This window comes from Candoia aspera, chromosome 1, assembly GCF_035149785.1.
Source record: "Candoia aspera isolate rCanAsp1 chromosome 1, rCanAsp1.hap2, whole genome shotgun sequence".
Taxonomy (NCBI): domain Eukaryota; kingdom Metazoa; phylum Chordata; class Lepidosauria; order Squamata; family Boidae; genus Candoia; species Candoia aspera.
Window position 1 is genome coordinate 317,242,584 of NC_086153.1, and position 18,660 is coordinate 317,261,243.

Below are 18,660 nucleotides of genomic sequence, written 5' to 3' on the forward strand. Positions count from 1 at the left end.
AATCTGCTCTCTTAATGGGCAACGTTGAGCCTCCTATTGCTCCTTCTCTTCTTACATTCCCTTTTCTTGAAACCGGACTCCCGAGTGGTCAATCTTTCAAATAGAGAACTGTTCTCTGCCAACTTCTACATGTGGCCCTCCTAGTTGCCAACATAAAACAATTTGGTTTCTCTACATTGGCCAACCTCTTTACCAACAGAAAACAATTCGGTTTACATGATCCGCTATAACCAGTGTGATGTAATAGTTCGAGTTAGATCAGGACTGAGAAACTCAGGTTCAGGTCTGTACTTAATGATGGAAACTCTCTGTGAGACTTTGGCCCCAGCACTACCTCTTAGCCCACCTCTCATAAAATGGTATTGTTATTATGAAGATAGACTTGGAGGAGGAAATACTATGCTTGCACCTTGAGCTTCTGGAGATCAGGCAGGATGGCAGTGTAATGCATAAATAAATAACATATGAAGCAGATCATGATGAAATAGTTTATGAATTTAGTCAGTCCACGTCCTGCTTTTCTATTCAATTGAATACTCAGGATGCTTAGCTGAATGCTCAGAAGGTTATTTGTGTATTCGACTATATTTATTTATGGAAATTACAGGCAGATGTTTTGGAAAAAACAGCACAGGACTTCAGAACAAAGTTCATAACAAGACTACGCTTTTTAATCCAGGTCTGCAAAATTCTACATTTCACTGCTTTCTTCGCTATTCCCTTTATCCTTTTATCTTTTGGGTCTTTATATTATAGCTCACAAGATAATCTTCAAAAGCTGCATGCACATAAGATGGCAAGATCTGGCTTGCCAGCTGTTGATGCCACCATGGCTCTTAACTCTGCATACAAAGAGCTCATCCACATCTTACCTCCTAAGGGCATATGGAATTTATTGGGCTCTCTCCTAGGTCACAGATTTGGCAAACACAATCTGTTGCCTTCCTGTCCTTGTCAACATTCTTGACAGCAGCAACCCTGCCACACCAGCAGCATGGCTCCTGAGGAAAAAGGTCACACATTCATCCATTTCTTTGGCTTTTTTTGTACTCCCGACGTATCTTGATTATTCTTTTTAATCAATAGCATATCTAGGAAGGTAGACAGACAGGAGCTTATTACTGCTTGCACATTGAACAAAAATCAGTACATTATTGATTGTGTTGACCATGACAAACTATGGAGAGCCCTAGCAGACCTTGAGGTGCCACTACATTTGGTGAAGTTGGTAAAATCACTGTATGTAAATCAGGAAGCCACTGTACGAACTCAATATGGAGACACTGATTGGTTCAAGATCGAGAAAGGTGTGCAACAAGGTTGCACTCTGTCACCTTTCTTATCCAACTCATACGCCAAAGTGATCATCAGGAAACTGGAGCTAGATGAATCAAAAATTGGGGTAAAAATTGGTGGAAGAATCATCAATAACCTTCGAAATGCAGATGATACAACCCTCCTCTCAGAAACCCAGGAAGGCCTACAGCACCTAATCATGAGACTCAAAGAAGAAAGCGAGAAGTTTGGCCTCTTTCTGAATATCAAAAAGACCAAACTCATGACAACTGCAAGGAATGGAAACATCAAAATAGTAATTGATGGCGAGGAGGTGGAATGTGTGGAAGAATTCACCTTTTTAGGATCACTGGTCAATCAAAGTGGCGAATGCAGCCAAGAAATTAAATGTCGAATCATGCTGGGTCGCACAGCAATGATGAGTATGAATCGAATTTGGAAAAACAAGGATGTCAGCTTGATGACTAGGTGTAGGCTAGTCCACACTATCGTGTTCCCCATAACTACATATGGCTGTGAATGTTGGATGATGAAAATGTTGGATAGAAGGAAAATTGATTCGTTTGAACTATGGTGTTGGAGGAGGCTCTTGAGCATCCCTTGGACTGCAAAGATAACGAATAAAGAAGTGTTGAAGTGCATAAAACCGGTCATGTCACTAGAAGAAAAAATAACAAAACTTAAGACTCAGTTACTTCGGTCATGTCATGAGATCAACATCGTTGGAGAAAGACGTTATGCTTGGAATGGTCAGTGGCAAAAGACGATGAGGATGCCAAAGAATGCACTGGTTGGATGTAATCAAAGCAGACACAGCCCAAAATATAAAGCAACTGAAAGAAGCTGTACAAGATCAGAAATCACGGAGAAAGCTGGCTTATGGAATTGCAGAGGTTCGGATACGAGTGAATGGATAATTCGGTTGATCAACATTATTCACAAGGGAGACTATGCAACTGAAAAATGGTGAATGTAAGATGTTTCTAATCTCACACTAAGCTGAGAATCAGAAATGACAATTATTATTAGGACTACTTTTATATGCCAATTTTACAGTCAGGTTGGAGAAAGTGTGGCTGTCCTAGTCAGGCTGAAGTCAAACTTTGGAGTAAATTTTGAGAATGGCGTATCTTGGCATTTCAGCCTGTTCTAAGTGGCTTCCTGTCACCAAATGCTATTAGGTATCAGCAGGAAATTACACATTTATGAGTGATTTACTTCTAAACAAACACGGCTACCCAAACAATAAGTTATTGAATAGGACTGTGAACTTTTTAAAGTATGCCAGTGAAAGATTGTAACAGCTGCCTCGGCTGATAACTACCGTTTTGGATAAGAATATTGTTGACTGAATTTTTTGCCAATTGTTTCAATAAAATCTAGTTGCATCTTGTAGATGTGGGAGGGGGGGAAATAAAAGAAAGACCTATGCAGCTTTATACGTTGGCTTCTTTAAAACAATATATTTTCCTAGTTGCAGTGTTAGTTCATTGGGTGGGAACTTTATTGGCTATAATTGTTGCAGAGGTTATATCAAGATTTCCTTTTGAAATGCAGTTTCACTGAGGACTGGGGTGGAAGAAGCAGGCACCAGGGAGCCTGGAACGTGGACCTCCCCCCAGTAACTCTAAAATAGTTTGCACAAAGAACAATGCTGTTTAAGAACAGCAGAGAAAGATACAAGATAAAGGATAATCAGAGGTAATTCTGCCCCCAAATTGCATGCAGAGACTTGGTATTTGAGGGTTTTGAACTCTGAATATAAGGGCTAGCTGCAGCAATTAAATGGCTGTTGAAGTCTGCTGTCAGATGGTACAAGAACCCCTTGTGAAATTGCTCTCCTCTTGAAAATTTTCATCTGTGGTGGGGCTGTTGTAAGCTTTGAAATTATTGAATCAAGTTTATAAAAATGAAGAATCTGGACTTTTCCCATATTTTGCCTCTATTTGCATTTATTTGGATTTACTGAATTTCTGACCAGCTTCTCAGAACAATCATAAAGTTGTTATATAACCCATTAAAATGACATACAATTAAAAAAATAGAATTACAAACCTCCAAAAGATCTACATGTTTAAAATCATAAAACAGCTTAAAAACACAGGGTAAAACAAATGGATGTCAACAGCAAAGCAGAAGGTGCCATCTAAACAAAGACCTGGTGAATTGATACATCTTTGATTGGCTTTGCGTGTACAGTGTTTATATCTGTAAACTAAACCAAAAGATTCTGATAATTCTATCAGAGCTTACAATTATTATAAATAATTTAATCAGAATGATAAAATGTAGGGTTATCAGATCTGGGCTGCAAAAATTGAGGTGAACAGTAGACATGAAAGAAGATACAAAAAACTCTAATGCTTTGTTGCCATCTCATGAACATCTGGATTTTTGCAACTCAGATTTGGTAGCCCTAATAGAGGGCACTTTAATGTCATGTTAATATGCATTCCTCTAGTCCAGTGTTTCTCAACCTTAGCATCTTTAAGATGTGTGGGCTTCAACTCCTCTGGGAGTTGAAGTCCACACATCTTAAAGCTGCCAAGGTTGAGTAACACTGTTCTGCTCCTTCGGTGGGCAGAAAGGTACATCAACATAAATTGCAATGTCAACAAGGCAGGCAAGTGGAGCTATACTTACTGGTTTAATGCAGGACAGTTTCAGGGCAGTGTTTGGTGGATTCTCCATCCCATAGACCTTTCAGCTGGGATATTTTTAGATATGGGAGTATTGATCTTCAGTGTGCTTGCAGGCACATTGACAGCGTCCCCTCTGAATTCATCCTGTGTCCTGCTTATGCTCCACTGTCTTGTCAGATTATATAGATCTATTTTCATGACATGGGAATTTATTTATTTGTTGAATTTATATGACCACCCATCTCAGTTCCATGACTCTGGGCAACTAACAATAGTTAAAAGCAGAATAAAAATGATATGAATTATAAATAAAATAAATAGCAGCTGGGAAAACAACCACCACCACCAATTAAGAATTCATAATAATTAATATCACCATGAAATGGATTCACTCACACCTCCAGTGCCCCAGGTTCAATGACAAAACTAGGTACTCGAGGCCTTATGGAAGTCCAGGAGGGTTAGGGTAAGTATGATCTCTGAGGGAAAGATATTCTGGAATGCCAGTGCCATGGCAGAAAAGGGTCTCCTCCTGGGTCCTGCCAGATGACACTCCCTGACAGACCAGACCTGGAGCAGGCATCTCTTGCTGGATCTAACCAGATGAGTAGGTACCACTGGGGAGAGACAGTCCTGTAAGTAAGCTGGCCACAAGCCATGAAGGGCTTTAAAGGTAACCACCAGCACATTGAATTGAAGCATACTGGGAACCAGTGGAGCTTGTGCAGCAGAGGTGTTACATGTGCCAAAAAACAAGCACCCATAACCACCCATGCTGCTGCATTTTGCACCAGCTGAAGTGTCTGAATACTTTTCAAGGGTAGTCCCATGCAGAATGCATTGCAGTAGTCCAATGGGAGAGAACCAAGGCATGAGTAACCCTGAGTAAGGCCTCCCAGTCCAGGAGCAGGCTCAATTGGTGCACAACATGAAGCTGTGCAAAGGCCCACCTGGCCATGGCTGCTACCTGCTCTTCAGGTAGGAACTACAAGTCCAGGAGGACCTCCAAATTATGCACAGGTTCTGTCTGGGGCAGTGCAATCCCATCCCATTCAGAACTAAAGATGGAAAGTCCCCACAACCAGGGGGTCCTAAAATCCAGAGCCTCTTGACCTTGCTAGGGTTGAGTTGAAGCCTGTTGTTCCCCATCCAGACCTTTACACCCTCCAGACACTGGCAGTGTCAGGTCTTCCGTGATATCATTCAGGGCGGAGGTATAAAAAGTGGGTATCATACTGATAAGAAGATTGATATTCCTATGTCCAAAAATATCACAGCTGACAGGTTAACAGGGCAGAGGAGAGTGGAAGCAGCAACAAACTTCAAGGAGATGATAGATAGATAGATAGATAGATAGATAGATAGATAGATAGATAGATAGATAGATAGTTAGATAGATATAGAACATAGGAATGCTGGTCTTGCAGAAGAGTGATAACCCCATGTTCAGAAAAAGCACAAGGGCAAAGAGGTAAGAGGCCAAAGTCTTGTCCAAACCATGCTCCCATATGACCGAATGAGCAAACCTGAATTTGGCAGGGGAGTTGGAAAAAACAGTACAGAAAGGCGAACCAATGAGAGAGGAAGAGCCAATAAGGAAGAGAGATTGCTGCTGATTGATGGATTGATTTAGTGATTGGTAACTGCCGCTGATAGTCAATATGGAAGAGCAAACAAAAATTTGGCAAAGGAGTTCTGTGGGAGAAGAACTTTTTTTCCTTCTTTTTAACTTTTTCCCACCTTCTTTCAGTCCAGGCTAGTCATCACCCAGAGAGGCATCTTCTGGGAGCTTGTAACTGGACCAAGCATACAGGGAGCAAACAGGAATGATCTGCATGGGAGTTAGGTAGAGGAGCTGTCAGGCAAGAATCCCAGTGACATGGACAGCAAATGAAGCATCATCATGACCTGCAAAGTATGTGCAATGTTTGTCTTCCTGCCTGAAGAGGACCCAAACTACACCTGCTGCAGGGGCAAGCCTGTTTCCTTACTGGAGGAGGAAGTGAGAGGACTGAGAGAGCTGTTAAACTGAAATACGTCAGAAAAGATGAGAGGTTCCTATACAGAACAGCTGAAGCTCTCCAGGAGGAGGAATAAGCAAACACCAAAGAACAAGAAAAACTTCCTTTGGCAAAGGCTAACTGCATAGAAGCATGTGACCCAAAGAAGGAGGAAAATCAGGAAGCACTCAGTGCCAGTGAAAATCAGGAACAGGTACCAGGATCTTCTTCACAGCCACCTGAGCAAACCATGCCATGAAATATTGTAGAAGACATTTGATTCCCCATGGTTTAAGGAAATTCAAGAGTCATGCTGAGAAAGAAGAGGCATATTGTAGTGGTAGTTGATTCCTTGCTAAGAGGAACTGAAGCAGCTGTATGCAGACTTGATATGATATCAAGAAAGTTAATTATCTTCCAAGTGCCTGTATACAGGATGTGACTGAGAGGTTACCTATTGTAAAACCTACCAACTGTTCTTTCTAACTGATCCACATGTGAGTGAATGACACAGCCAGAAATAACCTTGAAAGAATCTCTGGAGACTATGAGGCTTTGAGGAGGAGGGTGAAGGAACTGGGAACACAGGTACTCTTTTCATGAGTCCTTCTAATAAAAGGTCAAGGCCCAAGAAGAGAAATCAGGATCCTGGAATTCAAAAACTAGCTTTGCAGATGTATCACCAAGAAGGGTTTGGATTCTGTGACTGTGGTCTATGCTACTTTCATGAAAGAATCATGGGACATGATGAGATGCATCTTACAAAAACTAGGAAGGAAGCATTTGATAGGCACCTCACTAGTCTCTTCTGGAGGGAATAAAAACTAGAATAGAAACTAGAATAAAAGGTAAGTAAAGGTAAAGGTTTCCCTTGACGTAAAGTCCAGTCGAATCCGACTCTAGGGGGCGGTGCTCATCTCCGTTTCTAAGCCATGGAGCCGGCGTTGTCATAGACACTTCCAGGTCATGTGGCCAGCATGACGACTCGGAACGCCGTTACCTTCCCGCTGAAGTGGTACCTATTGATCTACTCACATTTGCATGTTTTCGAACTGCTAGGTGAGCAGGAGCTGGGACGAGCAACGGGAGCTCACCCCGCCGCGCGGTTTCGAACCGCCGACCTTCCGATCGACAGCTCAGAGGTTTAACCCGCAGCGCCACCGCGTCCGCAGAATAAAAGGTAGAGGGTGGTAAAAGCACAGAACCAAATATGCAGCCAAAGACTGGGGCCAAGAGAGCAGAACTCAAAGAGAGAAGGAGGAGGCCAGGGTGGGGACACAGTTTCAAAGGAAACTACAGCTGAGAGGTCAGTAGATGGTTCCATTCAAAGCTTTGGTTGTTTCTGTATCAATGCACAAACTATGGGAATTAAATGAGGAGAATTAAAGATCCTTAGTAAGGAAGAGAAATACAATGTGATAGATATCACTGAAACTTGGTGGGATGATATTCATTATTGACACCCAGCACTGGAAAGCTATAATATATTTTAAAACATTAGAGCAGACAAAAAGGGTGCTGGCGTTGCACTGTGCATCAAGAAAATTATACAGAAATTTAGGAAGCAGAGCATAGAAATCCTGCTGAAAATATGTGGGTAATAATAAAAAGAGAAACAAAAATGATGCCATTGTGAGAGTTTAGGGGGCCTATCTGGGCAGGAAGAGGATACAGATGAGGTCTTCTTGTATCAAGCTATTGCCCATCTTATTTCCCCTCTGTTGAATATTACCTCTATTGGATGTATTGAAGCAGTGGACTACATGTACTATTTCCCAACCTTAGTCTGATCCAGAAAGAGCTTTATAAGCCTTTTGTCTAAACACAGACTTCCCAATCTTGTACAGCTTAGAGGAGGAAGAAAAAGTTGCTTTTTTCCTGTCTTCCTTTCCTTCATTTCTGATGCACCATGTATACTCAATATTCCTCCATGTCTTTCATTTCAGCCTCCATCATCAATTTTTTACCCCCTCCTCCATTAGCCAACAAACTCTTTCCCTCTGTACAGTGCTGAATCCAGCTTGAGTAAGGGCAGTCTAGGAAGGCTTGTCCCTGAGATACGAGGAGGACCCGCCAACTCCCCTCTGTCTCCCTGCCGCTTCTGTCCCCTGCTACTCTCTTCTCTTGTATGATCCCTCCTGAACTCACCTGCCTTGGTAGAAACAGCATCAGAGCTCACCTGGGCAGTGATTCTAAGAGTATGTATGTATGTATGTATGTATGTATGTATGTATGTATGTATTTATTTATTTGGCATATTTCTCTACCGCCCATCTCGCATACAATAACTCTGGGTGGTGTATATCTTATATAGTGGACACAGGGGCAGCAAGTCACCCTGGAAAGCTGTGTGCATTAGGCACAATTGATTAAGTAGTTGTTTCTGGAAGTGGATGGGAGAGTACTGGATTCTTCTTCCAGCTTCTCCACCATTTGAAGTAGCTGCTTCATTGTGCCCAGTGATAGGGATGGTCCTGAATTACTGGTCTGAAATGGAATGTCAGGATCAAATCTAATCCTGTAAGTATCTTTTCTGAACTTTAATGGGATTTTAACTGAAAGAATATCAATCAAATAGTTTATCAGACTTACATATCAGGTGGTTAACTGTCTATTACATGGAGCCTGAATCATCTCAGAATTCACATTAAATCTCCAAATAAAGGCAACCGGATGTCAGAGGCTTTGTTTTCTGAGTTACACCATTTCCCCTTTTCATCCATAGTAGGTCTTTGTAATAGGAAACCTTGATTTTTATGAAGCTCTTTTATTACATGGAAGTTAAGTGTGCTGTCGTCAGTTTTCATTCTTCTAGACAAGGTCATTTTTCAAAAGTTTTCAGAGTTGATCACAATACTAATATAATCATAACAACCTGTACGGTATGGAAAAGGTTTGTTTTTAAAAAAATAAATGCAACCTCAGCAAGAGAAGCCTTTTTGAAACAATAGTGTTATTTACAACTTTGTTCACATTTCAATGTTATTTTTCTAACTTTGTCCCTGGGAAGGAAAAAAAGCCATATTATAGATTGGATTGTCCTAAATATGTTTTGTTTTGAATTACTTTAAAGATCTTTTCTTTAATTAATTAATAGATTTTAAAAACTCTAAAGCTTTAATCTAGAATTCTGGTCATGAAGTCATGAGGCAACTGCTTCACTTCATATGTAAAAGGATGTTGACAATTGATCTCACTGAAAACACATTTGGGACTTTCATTCCCAGCAGATCCATGGTAAGACAAACACTTGAAGGAATTAAGTCTGGTTAATGTTCATCCCTTCCCATTAAAAAAAAAATCCAACTCAAGAGGTGGCAGGGGCCTCTTGGTCCCCACCCCCCACCTTTTTTGTTCTTTCCAAAGCAAAATCCTCCTCTGTATCATGGCAGTGTGGAGCTCCCTACAGAGAGATGCTCCTTGTCACAATTATTGACATGACCATGGGGCCATGTCGTTACATAATCAGTTTAGGAAGTTCTGCAAAGGAAAACTTGCCTCTGAGGAGACCCTGGCACTTTTGGAAGTGTTTGGGACATTTTACTGAGGAAAGAAAGAAAACACAATAGTTTCAGCCTTGTGTATTTTCAGAGTATCTCTACACCAAACAGCATAGTAAATTTACATCTACATCTTAACCACAAGTAGCTCCCTCTCAACCCAGCCATAAAACCATGTTTTTTAAAGGTTAATTAACCAGCCTCAGCTTCCTAAACAGCTTGCTTGCAGTCAGCAGACAAGCCTCTGATGCACTTGGAGTACACTGGAATTGGAAATAAGATGTTGTTAGCAACCTCTTTGTGTGGGGTAGAAGTTGAATCAAAAGCTCTAAGTGGTTAGTGACACACACATGCATTTGGAAAAGGCAGTTGCTTGTTCTCATGGGCTACATGTTTTCCACAGTTGTTAATTCAATCAATAATTAACCTGCCTCTTTGCAGAGCTTGTTAACATAGCAATTCAAGTAGAAAAAGCACCATTTACCTGAATAATGTCTATAGAATGTCTTTAAGATACAGCAAATCAACTTGCAGCTTGGATGCTAGCATGCAGTACAAGCCAGGAAAGCTTGTTCTACATGAACAACACACTCAAAAAATGCCCAAAAGCCAAATGTTGTGATTGATTTGATATTTACAAATCAATACTCAAACTTAAGTATCTGCTGCATACAAGTGACAGTCACAGAGACCTTCCTGATCATGTGATTCATTATTATCCCTCTGCTGGTATCGCTGGTACAAATGGCATGAAAGCCTAACTACATGAATGTGGAAAACTGCTCCAATATATTCCTACTTCAGGATTCATTGCTTAGTGAATAAAGAAGCCTGCTGGAATATGTGAGTCTATTGCCACCCTCTTGACAATGCTGAAGAGATTGACTGCACTGTACTCCCAAGTCAGTGTTGAATCTGATGAGTCTTAACAGAGTAATTTTCAATATAGGAAAAGTTGCAGAATGGGGACAGGAAGCTTGGCCAATCAGAATTTCTCTACCATGTTGGAAAATTCTGTCTACCATGAAGTTACCCCCTCTTATTGCCTCAGATAATTGTCTACTGGTGGTATACAAAGCATTACTGAGGTGAAACGCCAGCCTGGAAGTTCCAATAGGCTCTTTGTGGCTTGAGAACTGAATCCTAAAGTGCATGAATTTGAAGCTCTGATAAGGTCATAACAACTCTGTCCTCATCTTGTATGAAACAGGCCTTTGAGAATATTCTATTACTTCATGGAAATTCCCCTGCTCCAACGGAACAGCCATTCCCCCAGACATTTGAAGAGCTCCTTCCCTTTCTGGCATTTAGGAAGTCCATTAAGATCTGGTTGTTTAAATAGGCCTTGGGGTCTGAATGATTTGGTTTTCCCTTCAGCATTTGGAAGGTGTTAATTGTGTCTGCCAAGCAACTGTAACATGCTTATTGCATTTCGTCCCTGAGTCTTATATAGATGATTTATTGATTATCTTGCATAGCTATATATTGGCTTTTGTGTTGTTTTGATCTGGACTTAAACAGGAGGAATTCTATGTCACTCAGAGTTGGTTCTGATTGGAGTGGCCTATAAGTCCTGTATAATCAATCAATCAATCAATCACACTATAAGTATACAACAATCATAAAGTTGATCTGGAAATGCAACAGAAATCCTTAGTCAAACTTAACATAAATGGTCATCTAGCAGATTATTATTAAAAAATCAATTCAGATCAAGAAGACAGCTTGAACTAAGAAAATTGCATCTTCACAATTTATTTATTTGTTTTATTTATTTATTTATCATATTTTTATCACAACCCATCTCCCCCATATGGGGGACTCTGGGAGGTTCACAATAAAACAGTTTAAAATTCAATAAAATCATATATAATATCATTCATCAATAAATATCAATATCAATAAATAAATATAATATGTAATGAGATCCAAGTAATGGCAGATCTAATTCCACCCAAAGGGGGACAAGACTAGCCTTGGCAGGACTAGGGAACCAACCAACCCCAAGAGTGGCTGAACTAAGAAAATTGCATCTTCACAATTTGCTATTACATTCACAGGTAAAGAATTGTGGAAGGACTTTTTTTTCCATTTTGGAAAGGGTATAATTGCAGGCATATATGTGTGTGTGTGTGTGTAGGTGTGTGTGTAGGTGTAGGTGCTGGGTAACTTTGGGCTGATGACTTTCTCTGTCCCCAGGGAAGATTGAATGATTGATTGCTTATGTGCCATCAAATCACTGTCAACTCTTAGTGACCACAGAGATAGATTGTCTCCATGATGATCTGTCCCTAACTTGGTCCCCTAGGAAGAAGGCAATGGTAAACTGCTTCTGAAAAATGGTGCCAAGAAAACTAAATGGATTTGTCCATGAAGTTGTCAGGAGTCAAGACTGATTTGAAAGCACCAATAGATATAGATGGAAGGAGAGGGGAGAAAAATGTCAGAGACATAAGAACAGTGTAGTTGGCTGGCATTTATTTTCCCACAGTGCCCCAGGAGTGACATGGTAGGGCATCATTTCAATGGCACTGTTTGGAAAAAAAAAGTCGACCATCTTCACTGATGACTTTTCACCCCACAATGTACATGGAATTATGCTATGTTGTTATATTGGGGGGAACACAATGCAGCTGATGGGGAATCCTTACAATATTTACAGTAGACAAGCTATGATTAAAAGAAAAAAAATCAAGTTGCATCATGTCCTATTTAGTCTCCTGAACATTTCTCATTTTTCTCCCACCCATCACTGTTAGCCAAATAGCTCTCCAATTTTGTGGTTTATTAATGTAGCTAATAGTGACAACATGTTTTTGGTTTCATCTCTCTCTGTTAACATTATTTAACATTATTTATATATTTTCAAAATATATGTCCCAAGAAATTTTATTTCAATACCAATTAGATATTCTAACATCAAATACCTCAAATACCTCAGAAAAGAAAGAGAGAGAGAGAGAGAGAGAGAGAGAGAGAGAGAGAGAGAGAGAGAGAGAGAGAGAGAGAAATGGCAAGTGCTTAGAATCAGTCTGCATAGACTCAGAATTAGTTCATTGTTTTATCACCAAGGCGATACTCCATTTTAGCTGAGTGGCTTGAGAGCAGCAAGGAGGCCTTCTTGTGCTTTTGCTGCAGCTAGGATTAAAAACAAAACCAAGAAAGCAACTTTTTACAAATCTCTATCAACCTCCCCCAACCACCCAGGTATGTTGGAGTATAACCCTCCATCATCCTCAGCAGGTCGTTAGTGATGGGCAGTTTGATTTGATACATTTTGAAAGCAGATTGAGAAAGGTTAGTCATCATTTTTTGTTTCAAAATGGAAGAAGGTGGACTAGATTGGAACACACTGATCTATCTCTGGTATTTTGCAGTAGATTGGCAAGGGTATCTCTGACTCCTATGCTGTGGATGATTTTAAGCTACTTACTTCTCAGTGCTACAGCTTAGTCTGGACTCAAGGTTGAAGTCTTGGTCTTGTAGGTCAAGAGGCCTCAAATAGCTACCTTGAAAATGGCAGGGAATGCCAGCAGCAGTAAGCAGGGTGAAAGTCAGCCCTAGGCATCTATGGGTATTTGTTGGAGACCTGAATTAGCAGTAGCCCTTGTTAGAGGATATGCCCTTGGACTTAAGCAGAGTGCTGAAAGAATACTGAACAATAAAGTAGCAAGACATCCCATTAAAAATAAAATGCTCAGAACAAAAAAATAGCCTTGGATATAGTAAATCAGCTTAGCTCAGCTGTCAGTAAATGTTAACAGACATTCATTGCATTTGAAGTAAAAACTCAATTTATTTTAAAAAAAATACAGGTAGAAAAGCCTCACTTCTATCTAAGCTACCTCTTGAAGAGAGGGAAGATTCTGATGAGGCCTGAAACATAAGAAGGGGAGAGAAGAAATGTACTTGTCTCTTAAATACAGAGACTGATTTAACCAACAGCAAGCCAGGAGCTAAACACAGACAGGGGCATCATGGAAAGACCCTTTCCCTCATCTACATCTCACCATTTGCCACATAGGTCAAACTATGATGCAGTCTCCAACAGTACTGTATTACTCTATTGGCTAAAACTTCCTTTTTATGTTGCTTGATAAAATATTTTGTAACCACAGGCAGCACATGTATAGGGTGACAGAAGCTCATGTTTTTACCTTTACTTTAAAAGACACATTGTCTTTTTCTACTACAACATAATAAATATTCCCTCAGAGAAGTGTTGTACATTCAACTTTTATATACAGCAAATATGATTCAGCTTAGAAAGATTAAAGCACAGCACAGATTCTGAAGGGAGGTGATGGGAAAGTAGATATTTGTGTCTGTTCTGCTGTAGTGTTGGAATAAATATTTTGGAATGCACAGTCTCTCAGAAAAATAAAGTACGTATGACCCAACTATGTATCACACAAATATACACAATACACAAAAATAAGCCATCCCCAACCAAATATCTTCCAAGTAGCTTGGACTCCAAATTCCATCATACTCAGACCTCTTAATGGAAGGATGTTTTAGGAAAAAGTCACTTGGAAGGTGCTGTTTAGTAGAATTGTGGTAAGAAGAGTGGGGATTCATTTGAACAGAGAAGGCTTGATTGAAGAGATTGTTCCCAAGTGCACCTGAAAGATGTTTTAGTATATGCCTGATGGAGAACAGTCCAGTGTATAGATGCTGCTACTGAGAATGTCTGCTTGCAGATAACCACAGGACGACACTCTGTTGTTTTCAGCAAATACAGAAAGATCTCCCTAGACAAGCATAGTGATTTACCACGGCTGAAGTAAGGGACGTTGCCTGGTCCCAGGTTTTTTAGGATTGTATACTTCAGAACTTCAGCAAAGGATCGTTACCTTGTCGTGGTGCTGGAGCTTGAGCACCTCAATGATGCCATGAGCTAAACCGTGAAGGGCCACCCAAGATGGGAAGGTCATGACAGAGAGGTCAGACTAAAGGCGATCCCTGGGGAAGGTAATGGCAACCCACCCCAGTATTCTTGCCGTGAAAACTAAATGGATCAGTACAACCAGAGATATGTCGGTATACCATCGGAAGATGAGACCCCCAGGTCGGAAGATGGTCAAAATGCTACTGGGGAGGAACAGAGGATGAGCTCAACTAGCCCCAGACGTGATGACGCAGCTAGCTCAAAGCCGAAAGGACGGCTAGCGGCCGACGGTGCTGGTGGTGAACGGCGAATCTGATGTTCTAAGGATCAATACACCATTGGAACCTGGAATGTAAGATCTATGAGCCAGGGCAAATTTGATGTGGTTATTGGTGATATGTCAAGATTAAAGATAGACATTTTGGGCGTCAGTGAACTGAAATGGACTGGAATGGGCCACTTCACATCAAATGACCACCAGAATCTACTACTGTGGACAAGAGGACCACAGAAGACATGGAGTAGCCTTCATAATTAATAGTAAAGTGGCTAATGCAGTGCTTGGATACAATCCAAAAAACAATAGAATGATCTCAATTCGAATTCAGGGCAAGCCATCTAACATCACAGTGATCCAAATATACGCCCCAACCACAGATGCTGAAGAAGCTGAAGTAGAGCAGTTCTATGAGGATCTGCAGCACCTACTGGACGACACGCCTAAAAGAGATGTTATTTTCATCACGGGAGACTGGAATGCTTAGGTGGGCAGTCAAATGACACCTGGAATTACAGGTAAGCATGGCCTGTGAGAACAAAACGAAGCAGGACATAGGCTGATAGAACTTTGCCAAGACAACTCAATGTGCATAACAAACACCCTCTTCCAGCAACTTAAGAGACGGCTTTATACATGGACTTCCCCAGATGGACAACACCGAAATCAGATTGACTACATCCTTTGCAGCCAAAGGTGGTGGACATCTATACAGTCGGTAAAAACAAGACCTGGAGCTGACTGTAGTCCCGATCACAAACTTCTTCTTGCACAATTTAGGATCAGACTAAAGAGATTAGGGAAGACCCACAGATCAGCTAGATATGAGCTCACTAATATTCCTAAGGAATATGCAGTGGAGGTGAAGAATCGATTTAAGGGACTGGACTTAGTAGATAGGGTCCCGGAAGAACTCTGGACAGAGGTCCGCAACATTGTTCAGGAGGCGGCAACAAAATACATCTCAAAGAAAGAGAAAACCAAGAAGGCAAAATGGCTGTCTGCTGAGACACTAGAAGTAGCCCAAGAAAGAAGGAAAGCAAAAGGCAACAGTGATAGGGGGAGATATGCCCAATTAAATGCAAAATTCCAGAGGTTAGCCAGAAGAGATAAGGAATTATTTTTAAACAAGCAATGCGCGGAAGTGGAAGAAGACAATAGAATAGGAAGGACAAGAGACCTCTTCCAGAAAATTAGAAACATTGGAGGTAAATTCCAGGCCAAAATGGGTATGATCAAAAACAAAGATGGCAAGGACCTAACAGAAGAAGAAGAGATCAAGAAAAGGTGGCAAGAAGATACAGAAGACCTGTATAGGAAGGATAACAATATCGGGGATAGCTTTGATGGTGCAGTCAGTGAGCTAGAGCCAGACATCCTGAAGAGTGAGGTTGAATGGGTCTTAAGAAGCATTGCTAAGAACAAGGCAGCAGGAGACGACGGCATCCCAGCTGAACTGTTCAAAATCTTGCGAGATGATGCTGTCAAGGTAATGCATGCTATATGCCAGCAAATTTGGAAAACACAAGAATGGCCATCAGACTGGAAAAAATCAACTTATATCCCCATACCAAAAAAGGGAAACACTAAAGAATGTTCAAACTATCGAACAGTGGCACTCATTTCACATGCCAGTAAGGTAATGTTCAAGATCCTGCAAGGTAGACTTCAGCAATTCATGGAGCGAGAATTGCCAGATGTACAAGCTGGGTTTAGAAAAGGCAGAGGAACTAGGGACCAAATTGCCAATATCCGCTGGATAATGGAAAAAGCCAGGGAGTTTCAGAAAAACATCTATTTCTGTTTTATTGAGTATTCTAAAGCCTTTGACTGTGTGGACCATAACAAATTGTGGCAAGTTCTTAGTGGTATGGGGATACCAAGTCATCTTGTCTGCCTCCTGAGGAATCTGTATAACGACCAAGTAGCAAAGGTAAGAAGAGACCACGGAACAACAGACTGGTTTAAGATTGGGAAAGGAGTACGGCAGGGCTGTATACTCTCACCCTACCTATTCAACTTGTATGCAGAACACATGATGCGACATGCTGGGCTTGAGGAATCCAAGGCTGGACTTAAAATTGCTGGAAGAAACATTAACAATCTCAGATATGCAGATTATACCACTTTGATGGCTGAAAGCGCAGAGGAACTGAGGAGCCTTATGATGAAGGTGAAAGAAGAAAGTGCAAAAGCTGGCTTGCAGCTATACCTCAAAAAAACCAAGATTATGGCAACCAGCTTGATTGATAACTGGCAAATAGAGGGAGAAAATGTAGAAGCAGTGAAAGACTTTGTATTTCTAGGTGCGAAGATTACTGCAGATGCTGACTGCAGTCAGGAAATCAGAAGACACTTAATCCTTGGGAGAAGAGCAATGACAAATCTTGATAAAATAGTCAAGAGCAGAGACATCACAATGACAACAAAGGTCCACATAGTTAAAGCAATGGTGTTCCCCGTAGTAAGATATGGCTGCGAGAGCTGGACCATAAGGAAGGCTGAGAGAAGGAAGATAGATGCTTTTGAACTGTGGTGTTGGAGGAAAATTCTGAGAGTGCCTTGGACTGCAAGAAGATCAAACCAGTCTGTACTCCAGGAAATAAAGCCAGACTGCTCACTTGAGGGAATGATATTCAAGGCAAAACTGAAATACTTTGGCCACACAATGAGAAGACAGGACACCCTGGATAAGATGCTGATGCTAGGGAGAGTGGAGGGCAAAAGGAAGAGGGGCCGACCAAGGGCAAGGTGGATGGATGATATTCTAGAGGTGACGGACCCATCCCTGGGGGAGCTGGGGGTGTTGACAACCGACAGGAAGCTCTGGCGTGGTCTGGTCCATGAAGTCACGAAGAGTCGGAAGCGACTAAACGAATAAACAACAACAAAATACTTCAGAAACAAATCTTGAACTTGGTAGCTAATTGCCAGATGATGTAGTTCATTCAGCAATTGTGTAACACATGCATGAACTACTGAGTACTCTGGCCACCATATTCTCCACCAAATGCAGCTTTCAAAGCAAGGGCAAGGATAGTCCCACATAATTTGCACCACAGTAATCCAGATGTGAGGTTAGCAGTACATGCAGTTAGGGTATCCCTTTCCAAGATAGACTGTGATTAGTATACCAATCACAACTGATCATAGGTATTCCTGATCATGGAAGTCATGTGGTCTTCAGTGATAGTGATGACTCTTGGCATACCCCAAAATGTCATGCTAAATGGAGCACAGCTCCATTTAGAACATAGAAACTTCCCTGTTCCCATATGGGCTCTTCTAATTAAAATGTTATGGAGAATTAGAGCTCAGTGATACCAGCATATTTATGATATCTGCCTTCTCCTGATGATACAAGTAGTTCATACAGATATTAAATAGCATTTGGGACAAGATCATGTCTTGAGCTATGATAACACAGAACCTTCACCTCCCAACTCACAGAGATGGTTCAGAAGGATACTGTGATCCATGGTATCAAAACCCACTGAGAAATCATGCATGATAAACAGAGTAACAATTACTATTGCTGGTTCTACCACCAAACCAGACCTGAACCCAGCCTGAAAAGTGTTGAAATAATCATTGTCCTCCAAGACTACCTATAACTGCATCTACTGTTTCAGACACTTTACTCCCAAAGGGATGAAATAGTAGACAAAATTCTTGGCATCCAGAGAGGACATCGTTTGGAATGGAAGAACCACTGCCTCCTTTAAGGCCAGTACCCTTCTCCATCATGCATTTATCTCTCCCTAGATTCAGGCCAGCAAGGAACAAGAAAGCATGTGATAGGCCAGACAGCTACAATAATCTTTCCTCTTCCTTAGATTTGAAAAACTGGGAGTGATCCCATACATTTAGACCAAGTGGTATACAGTATACTTCAATGTATACTGTATCAAAAGCAGAGTTTAAGTTGACATGATGAGCAATTTTATCCTCAAAGGGCTTAGAAAGTAGAGATGTTTCTACTGCAACCTGTCAGCACTTCTTTCTCATACTCTGTAGCAGGAATCATAATCTTTTGGACCTGGTGGCTAAACTG